This window comes from Macrobrachium rosenbergii, chromosome 18 (genome assembly GCF_040412425.1).
Source record: "Macrobrachium rosenbergii isolate ZJJX-2024 chromosome 18, ASM4041242v1, whole genome shotgun sequence".
NCBI lineage: Eukaryota > Metazoa > Arthropoda > Malacostraca > Decapoda > Palaemonidae > Macrobrachium > Macrobrachium rosenbergii.
In genome coordinates, this window is record NC_089758.1 from 10,601,734 (window position 1) to 10,611,733 (window position 10,000).

General features: G+C 37.2%; 1 protein-coding gene across 1 annotated transcript in view; it reads left to right on the top strand.

Moving 5' to 3' along the window:
* Positions 1-10,000, top strand: part of LOC136848098 (uncharacterized) — a 170,962-nt gene that overhangs the window by 98,403 nt on the left and 62,559 nt on the right. The gene's annotated exons all lie outside the window — the stretch shown is intronic.

Consider the following 10,000-nt stretch of genomic DNA (forward strand, 5'->3'; position numbering starts at 1 on the left):
CAGTGAACATTATTTCGAGATCTCTCCTGGATCCATCCCTCAATTTCTCGCTGAAGTATGCCACGACACGTATTTTCATTATTATTGCCAGTGGAACTGACCATGACGTCATATTGTTGATGCGATTATGAAACCCTTTGATTTTGTTCAGTCTTCTGCATAAATTTATTAGTCAGCGATATATGTCCTTCGACTTCAGGGATACGGACATCAATCAAATTCTCAAAGATTGCGTGTAACCTGTATTCCGCGAGGCCGTTAAGAATAAAACTTGAGAACCCGAAGCCCTAAGGGTATGTTATGTAAAACAAAAGACTCAGGAAATCCGTGGGGTTTTGTTCCTCTTATTAACATTATCATTATTGTAATCCAATGGTATACTATCAAGATAAAAAGGCTCATAAAAGCACTATATACACGTTGCAACCATGTGCTTCGAATACTTCTGAATCCCTGTTCAGAGGGACAAAGAAGAAGAAGAATTGTCCGAAATATATGGTAGCAAAGTGTATATAGGGTTGTTATGGGCCTTTTTTATCTTCGTTACCATTATTAGTTAAAACATGCGCGCATTCCTATGGAACTAAGCTCATAGGCCATGAACTTCCTAAGGAAGCCTCCACGTAACAGAGAAGACAATCACAATATAGATAGAACTAAAGAATTAGGATAAATCCACAAAATATCGGTTTCCCAGAATGCACCACCGACCACTACATTCCGCCCGGATGAAGAGACATTTCCCAAGTGAGTGTGTGAAAGTCAGACCATGAATATGTAATAGACTTCACTTGTCTTTGTTGGCAAAACCGGAACTCACGGGATTAAAACTTCCCTTCCAACATCTCATGTGATTTGGACACCTTGGCAAGACTCTTTGTACCTGCCTACCTCACCCTTGCTCTCTCCTCTCTGCCCCCGATCCCAAGGGAATTTTATCTCTCAATTATGTTAAAGCTATGGCAACAATTTATTTACGAAATGCTCTCTCTCTCTCTCTCTCTCTCTCTCTCTCTCTCTCTCTCTCTCTCTTTCTCTTTCTCTCTCTCTCTCAATTCTATCATTTATTTACAAGTTAAACAATGGTTTCACTTTAACCGATGCAACTCACTCTCCTCTTCTAAGTGTAAATAAACATTGGATTTTGCGAAATCAAAGGACACTGATTCTTCACTTCATGGGGACAAATCTAAAATCTTCCATGAAAAGAAAATACGTGATGCTTTATTTGAAAAAAGCTCGTCAAAAGCTGAACTAGTATGAATAATTCATCAATCGCAAACCCTCCACAACTTTATGACTACACGATTCTCTGGTACACGAAGGATACAAAATCTGTACTTTGAACTCATATTCATTATACATTCAAGTTCGATTCAGTTGCTCATCATTTATGCAAACGAACGTTTCATCTTTATATTAGAAAACAAGAGCACAAACATGAACATGAAAGGAAGGTGAATCTATTACTTAGGACCCTAACAATAAAATAAAAAATTACTCTCCGGTCGTTCTCAGGCCTCACTGTGAGCTGACCCACCACCCGACTCGCGCCATTACAATCCAAAAGCCCCACCCCCAAAAATGGTCTCGGTGTTACAAATTAGGCATTCTAAGTAAAAGTAATTAAGAGAATGACAACTAAAATGTTCTTCAAGGTTCCATGCGAAGCTAACAACATAGGACATTTGAAAGGATAAAACTCAAGTCATCGGGTGATTGACGAAAACAATGGCACATGAAACGGTAACTCTCAAGGTCCCAAAAATATCCTAAAAACACAGAGACAACTAACCCTCAAAGTTCCTGGTAAATCTAATGACCAACTGCTACGCAGAACGAAGTTCACAGTTCCAGGTAAAACAATGAAAATAGTGAAACCTTAAACGGCAAGTCTTACGGTTCCTAGTAAATGCCACCTGCAACGATGACTTTCGCGAATCCAGGAACTTCTTCAACGAAGAAGTTTGAGCATTCACAACACACAATAAACACAATATCCAAGAGTTGACGGATTTACAAGAGATGTAACATTATTGTGGAATCAGTCAATCTTTCCAATTTCCTCGTATGCTTTTGGCCTTATGGTGACTCTTCTCTAAAGAGTTTGTTTGTTGAGTCAGGCTCTTATAATAGTTAACAGTACCAGTGCTGTTTATCACTGTTTACAGAGAGACCCACGGTATGGGGAATGAAAACCCTGAGGTTCTAATGAATATTACAGTTTTCGATGTTCGCACAACTTCGTTATCTCAACAAGGCTAAATGGATTTTATTGTCCCTCTTTTAAAGCCAATGACCATTATACCAAAGCCCTCCACAAACAAGCCTGTGTAAGACATATGCATAGGTGTAACGACGTCCTTCATCTGCAAGATAGATTAAGGAAGGTGAAAATTGAGGTCACTGTCGCTTCTGCTAAGACAGACTTGTCTTCACGGGATGGTCGTCGTTCTTGCTGTTGATGGAGGTAGCTCCACGTAAAGGGGGACCGAGCATCTTGACAAGGGTAATTCTAAGTATTAGCTCCGCGCCTGTTTATACCTTGAAAACTGGTTTTTATACACTTTTAGGGCTTCTGATACTGGCGGTGCATTTATTTCTTGTCGGCCAAATGGAATGTCCCTTCGCCGTGTTTAGTACTGGCCCGGGGGGGCGGCACCCATACGTTAACAAGTTATTGCACTTGCCGGACGGGATATGAACCGTTCCAAACAGACGTAGCCGTGCTCTGCCTTGTGAAGATCGCGTATGGAAACCCCTTGTTGGATGGACTTCAGGGGTTAATTACGGGTTAATTACATTCGTGCGACAGAAATTGAAGGTAAATCCATAATTAGCAACCAAAAAACTGTAGAAAAAGTCAAGTCAGAAGGAAATCGCCGCCGCGGAGCTACTACCTAGATCTACCTTGGCAAGTACCGATTTCCATAGAACTTCCTTAGATGTGAGTGCAAAGGCCTTAGTGTGTGATTGTCACTGGGTTGGAAGAAAGACAACAACAACCATTCAATCCTGCTTAAGCGACCAAGCAGGATAAAGACCATGACTAGTAGTGCTCGATGGTGTCTTAAATACTCAAATTCCTTACCCTGTTGGTAGTTCGATAAGTGACGTTAAGCAGCACTGGTCTGGTCATGGCTGTGATGGGTGACCGCCAATACAGAAATGACTGTGTAACATCATTAGACTCCTGATGGATCAAGGGCTTCCCTAAATGGGAGTTATATGCCCATCGAGATATGGGCTTTCTGTCTTAAATGGAATAAAATTTCCTTCGATTTCTTAGCGCTCTGGGCTCTGGATTAAAGCAAATCCACTCCCGGAACTCCTGACGAAAACTACTCCGGTCATATGCAGGGTCACCTGCGTGCCAAGTCGAGCCTAATGGGCTTGCCATTCAACAATTGTAACAAAGAGCTTCTTCTTTCGGTTACTGGATGATTGGAAGCGAATCATGCATAAATGATTCTCTTACAAAACTTCACTCCTATAAGTTTTCATTAATGAAACTTATTTCTGCTGAGATAAAATCATTATTGCTCTCTAGCTGCATCACCAGGATCTTGAAGAAAGACTGCAATATTTTAATTCATATATACTAATCTTATTAGCATATAGCTATATAGAATGTATTTAAAGAAGAAAATTTATGGCGGATGACTAAGTTTACCTCTACAAATTCGAGAGGGCCAAGAATCAAAAGTGAGATCTTAAGAACCATGAATAGAAGTATACCAAGGTCAGACTTTAACATTTACAGATCAACGAGAACAGAACCTCGTTCTTCATACACGACGCAAACTAATCGCCGGAAGGATGGTACACCGAAAAATAATAAATTGGCCAATAAAAATGTTGTGGTACCGGTGGGACTCATATGCGAATTTTTACTGAAAAGCCTAGCCAATGGCAAAGGCCGGTTTAAACTAAAAAAAAAAAAAAATAGCCGATCATCGATAAATATAGGATATGTGTTAGAAACTTCGTACGAAAACCTTACCAGCAGTAATGGAAAGGCAGAGAGCAGGAAAAAAAAATAAGATACAAGAGAGTTTTGTCCGCCACTCTGTGAATAAGAAATACCAGGGATATGTTAGGATATATATATATATATATATATATATATATTCGCAATTTCGACGAACTATCATTTCCAAGAACGGAAACTCGGTAACACAGAAAATACTCACAAATAAACACAAGTATACTTAGCTCATTTTTTCCGAAGTGCATACCACTCAGTCTTCCCTTAATAAATAGATATATCCTTTCATTTCTGGCTGATGAGAGAGAGAGAGAGAGAGAGAGAGAGAGAGAGAGAGAGAGAGAGAGAGAGAGAGAGAGAGAGAGAGAGAATCAATGGCGTAGATTTAAAACTGTAGGAGTCAAAATCATTATCTAAATGATAAATTGCAATGTCTGAATAGCAAAAAAATTATAATAAATGGGATTAGTATATATATATATATATATATATATATATATATATATATATTTATACACATATATATATTTATATATATATATATATATATATATATATATATATATATATATATATATTATGTATAAATATTAGGTATAGGGCTAGCAACCTCATCCTGAAGACTTGCTTAGAGCAGAAGACTGTACCCTTCAGGTGCCACTCCCCAATCGCATGAAAAAGGCGGTTGGTGTGTGTGTGTGTGTGTATACACACATACACACACAAACACACACACACACACATATATATATATATATATATATATATATATTTTATATATATATATACTGTATATATATATAAATTCATGAAAATGTACTGATAAAACAGAATTCACTGTTAGCAAGGGTTGCCCATAAAAATGCTTAAATGAAATGAAGAGTATATAGACAGACAGACAGATTCGCACACGCAAATATATGTGTATAAGTACATATGCACAGTATGTATTTTTCTATTTACTCTACTGAATGTGCGCTGTATAGTTTCTGTCCAGGAATTTCCATCTCCTGAAATGATCTGAAAAGCAAGCTTTATCCTGTGCTTTTGGTAGAATTATTATGGAATTATATGAATCTAACGGACCTCCGAAATACACCATGAAGAGGAAGACTCGTTTGTGCAATTTAGAATTAACAAATACAGAAAATATTATTAGTTACCGATTTAGAATGTCATAGGCAGTGTCGTTCGCTCTTTATTTTTGCGCAGGCCAGTAAACTAACCTACATAACTATATATACTATATATATATATATATATATATATATATATATATATATATATATATATATAATATATATAATATATATATATATATTAACGTGAACTATTGACTTCTCTTATGAACCGCTGTCCTATGCGCCTCTTGAAAAAGTGTCAAGTTAAGTCATTCAGGAAACGCAGAAGAATGAAGTGAGTCCCATATTTTGTAAGTGAATGGTATAACTGATGTATAAAATGGGGTTGTCCTCACGTTCGCGACTTTCAAACTAGGTCACCATGCATTATTTATGAAACCTATTTTCCCTTTTTAGAGACAACAATATTCTTATTTCTCAATAAAATTCATCATAAAAGTGAAGACTCGTTATAAACGAAAAGAGAAAATGCAAACTTCATAATTTTCATCGTTTAACACTTCAAAAGGTGGCGTAATAGAAGATGCGTTTTTGCAAAGGCAGGAAGAGCGACATCCGTCTCCCTTGGCGTAAAAATTTTGCCACACTTAAAAAGAGACGGCGGTGGTAAGAGGGAGATGTCAAACTGAGTATAAATTATGACTAGTTTTTGAGCAAACCGGAAAGATTCTGTTTTTTGCTCATTCCTGGCGAGGTCACCAGAATGGGAACGAAAGAATTTCTGTAAAAAAGTTTAAATATTAATTTTTTTATATTTATATAACGCAAAGCATATCTATATATTCTTTCTGGTACGACAATTTCTCGCTGGCAATATTTGGGTTTGACAATATTTCACTTTGATGGGTTTCTACACAATTAATTTACCTGCTAGGATACAAATTTTTGCGTCATCGTAAAGCTGAATAACTTTACTTCCCTTTAAGTGTGTTTAAAAAATAAAACAAAAAACTAGGTGCTCAAATTGTAGATTTGGAATTTCCAGTGACCAATATTTTCTAAAAAATAACGAATTAGAAACTGGTTTTTCTTGAAAACTTTGTGAAACTACAATAACCTGTCTTTCAAAATATACGACATTGCTATTCATGGCGCATATTGGGTATTTAAAAATCTATTTTATAATATCTTGGGTACTTTCATAATAATATATTTCTGTCATTTTAAACCTAAACAGCAGCAATTTATTGAATTCCGTTCATAAAGGCAAGACAACTCAAATAAAAGACCAGTATCATGTTCAGTTTAGGTCAACTAAAAATCTCTGTACTTTGCAATAAGAAGTAATTACCAAAAATAAAATAACTTCGATAAATTGTCTTTCAATACACACACACATATACATTTCAATACAAACAAATATACATATATAAATAAATAAATATATATATATATATATATATATATATATATATATATATATATATATATATATATATATATGTAACATCACAGACCAAATTCTTTTAGAATAAAGTAAAAAGGACGGAAATACCTTACATTCCTTTCTTTGATTCCCGTCCCCTTCTCATCCAGCTATGTGCACGGATTAGGGAGTATTTATTTCTGTACTTGTCGCAAATATGTCGAACTAACCCCTCTCTCTCTCTCTCTCTCTCTCTCTCTCTCTCTCTCTCTCTCTCTACCTAAAACGTATGCAGAGAACGATACACCCAATACCTACATATCTTCCCGCAACTGCACCTACCAGATGCTGGCCGATCCTACAGACACATAACATCTGCGAAAACAAAACAAATTCTAGACACCTGATAATAGTGCATAGCGATAATGACAGTGATAAGTCCCACCTGAGAGTTGTCCTGGAGGCAGTTCTAGGATGTCCTTGCAAATGCGACACGACCTACTTTAAGCCCTCGTACAGAATTTCTGCATGTGGGCATAAAAGACAAGTGAACATCGGATAACAGTCAGTGAAGCAAAGAAGTTAGGCATCAAAGTAATAAGCCTCTAGAGAGTCCTATGACTTTACACCAAAGAGACTATGGAGTAGATGGTTTTACAAGACACAGGCCATTACTGGGTCTCAACAATGGTGGGCTGCATACAGACTCAGTGAAGACGCCAAGGGCTCACCATACCACTGAACCTCCTATGCTCTATATAGTGCAGCAGATAAGTAGAAAAATACTTCATTTTAACACCCACTTTTGAAAAATCTGGTTGTCCACGCAAAATTTCAAAATGGCAGTCACTTTTCAAGATGGCCGCTAGCTGTTTCGATTTCTGACGCTTTGAGTAATCATTTCATTGTTGAAATAAATACATCAATCATTATTCAGATAATGTCTTCCTGGGTACAAGAGTTATTTGAAGATATCATCAGAGCTCCTAATACTATATTTACCATTGTGATAAAGATGGCGTACAAAATGGCCGCCATGAAGTATTTTGCTTGATAACTGTAACTAAGAAAGAGAGAGACATGAAATTTTTATCTATGTCTACATTTATGAAGCCAGAGAATCTGTTTCTAGCATTTCTACTGGGCTATTAACAATATTACATCTTGGAAAGTGACCCCATAATGCTACTAAAAAGTATACAAGCACAAGACTATAATTGAATATGATAACAAAGTATCTTATCTATGTCCGAGCACTGTCTCAATGTCCTTTTTTAAGCCGGAAATGAATGCAAGATTTTAAAGATGCATGGTGTCACCCTTTAGTGTGACAAAATTCTTATTCAGATGTATCTGAAGCATCACTTGCAACATTATAGTTACACCTCACATTATGATTGCGCCTCACATTTGCAGCTACACAAAGCTGTGCATGTAAGCCCAAGCCTGTAGCATTATTGGACTTGAAGGAAGCAGGGGGGATATTTATTAAGGAGTCAGATAGCTCAGGTTACCCTCTCTGACCCAAACTGTACTGGCTGACACTCTTCTCCCCGGTTGTCTTTGGCAGGGTGCTGGGATACCGGAAAAGAGGTAGTAGCCGTAGTTGCTGAAGGGTTGTGATTGATGTTGCCCATGATCACAGTGGTAAACAACCCCTTTCTCTAGACAGGTGGACAGACTACACCCTCTTCCACATACTTGGTGACAGTGGCATCTCCCAGTTGGGCTGATATCTCCAGCACCCTATCATAGGAAATGCTCATGCCATGATCATGAAGCATTTCCACCAGATTTCTTTTCCTGGTTTTGGCATAGATAGCCATGCCCATGAAGAATGGAAAAGGAGTTTCCCTATCGTTTGAGTGTCGGTGTACACACTTGCTTCTTCCTTCTGTTTTGAGAAGCAGTTGTACTGCAGGAGTTGAGCAACAGCCGGGTCTGACTTTGATGAGCCAAACCTTAGCTGCGACTTTATGTCTGCTCCACGTTCAACCATACTAGTGAACTGGAGCAGACTTTGAGGTATGGCATCATTGATGCACCCTTCACCAAAGGTGCCGTCAAACCTGGACTGCTGATCCAGAATATACTTCCTCAGCATCTTTGCTGCTTTAAGCAATCACAAGTGTATCTGAGTAGTCAGATGATTGAGATAGAGCTAAAGCTACATATTTCTGCAAGGCAAGTAGCACACTTCTTCCTTTCTTGTGTGCTTCTAATTCAGGGATGTCTGCTAATAATTTGTCCTTTAATCTTGTTGTATTTACAGTGGGTGAGGCAATGCCCAATGTTCCAGGCGCTGCTGGTATAATTGGGATATGTCTGCAAGAGGAAAAACCTGCAAGCAAGTTAGCAAAAATAAAATCTATATATGATGATTGCCGATCAAAACAGCAGAATACAGCAAATAAATAAATCGCTAAAGTACAACATAAATAAGTGAACATTTTTTCATGGTGATTGCTGGTCATAAACCCATAACCTAGTAGGTAATACAATAAAGAAGTACTTAAAAAATCATTGTGATTAAAAACCGAAAATCTAGTTGGTAAAACATAATCAAATATGACTAGTGACTGCTGATCAAAACCAATAACAAAATGGACAAAAATAGCACACACATGAAAAATCCATGATTTTCAAATGTTGATCTGAAACCCAGCATAAAATCGGTACAACCAACAATTAAGTAAAAAGAATGGATGGCTGAACATTATTGATCAGACCCCCAGAATTAAAAGAGTAAAATATATAATCAATGACAGGGAACGGGCGACCAAAACCCAGAATTGAGTTAGCCAAAAAAAGTATCCAGTATTACAAATTGCCATCCAATTAAGGGAAAGCCTTAATCAGGGTACCTAGTGCTCTTATTAAAAATACCAAACTGCTGAAATAACGTGATCGGCCGGCCGTAATAAAAACGAATGATTCTGCATGATGACAACAATCTCTTTTGATAGCTAATTTCCCGTCATTTTCGTTCTCTCTCTCTCTCTCTCTCTCTCTCTCTCTCTCTCTCTCTCTCTCTCTCTCTCTCTCTCTCTCGCAAGCGCCTCCCGATCACGTTGCTTACTGATTTTTATAATTTTTTCCAGAAAACCTCCCTTTCCCCTGAAGTTTATAGACTCTCACTACCTATATCTGTCATCTGTCTTATCATTCAATTCTGTGGAGTCATCGTAAGCAGCTTGCTTTAATCAGATAGCTACTACTAAAACAAATACTACTACTACTACTATTATTATTATTATTATTATTATTATTATTATTATTATTATTATTATTATTATTATATCTGCAGGACATATAATGGTTAGAAGTACTAAAACAAACTCAGGTGTATTAAAACTAAGAAAACATCAGATAAGCAGATATATCAAAAACGAGGTTAATGTTCACCCAGAAATCCGAGCTCCAACATTTTTGAGAAATGAACAACCCAAAACGAGGGCAGTGATTGCATCTTCTAATGTCGGTCAAAAATTCCTTCGCCAGTTT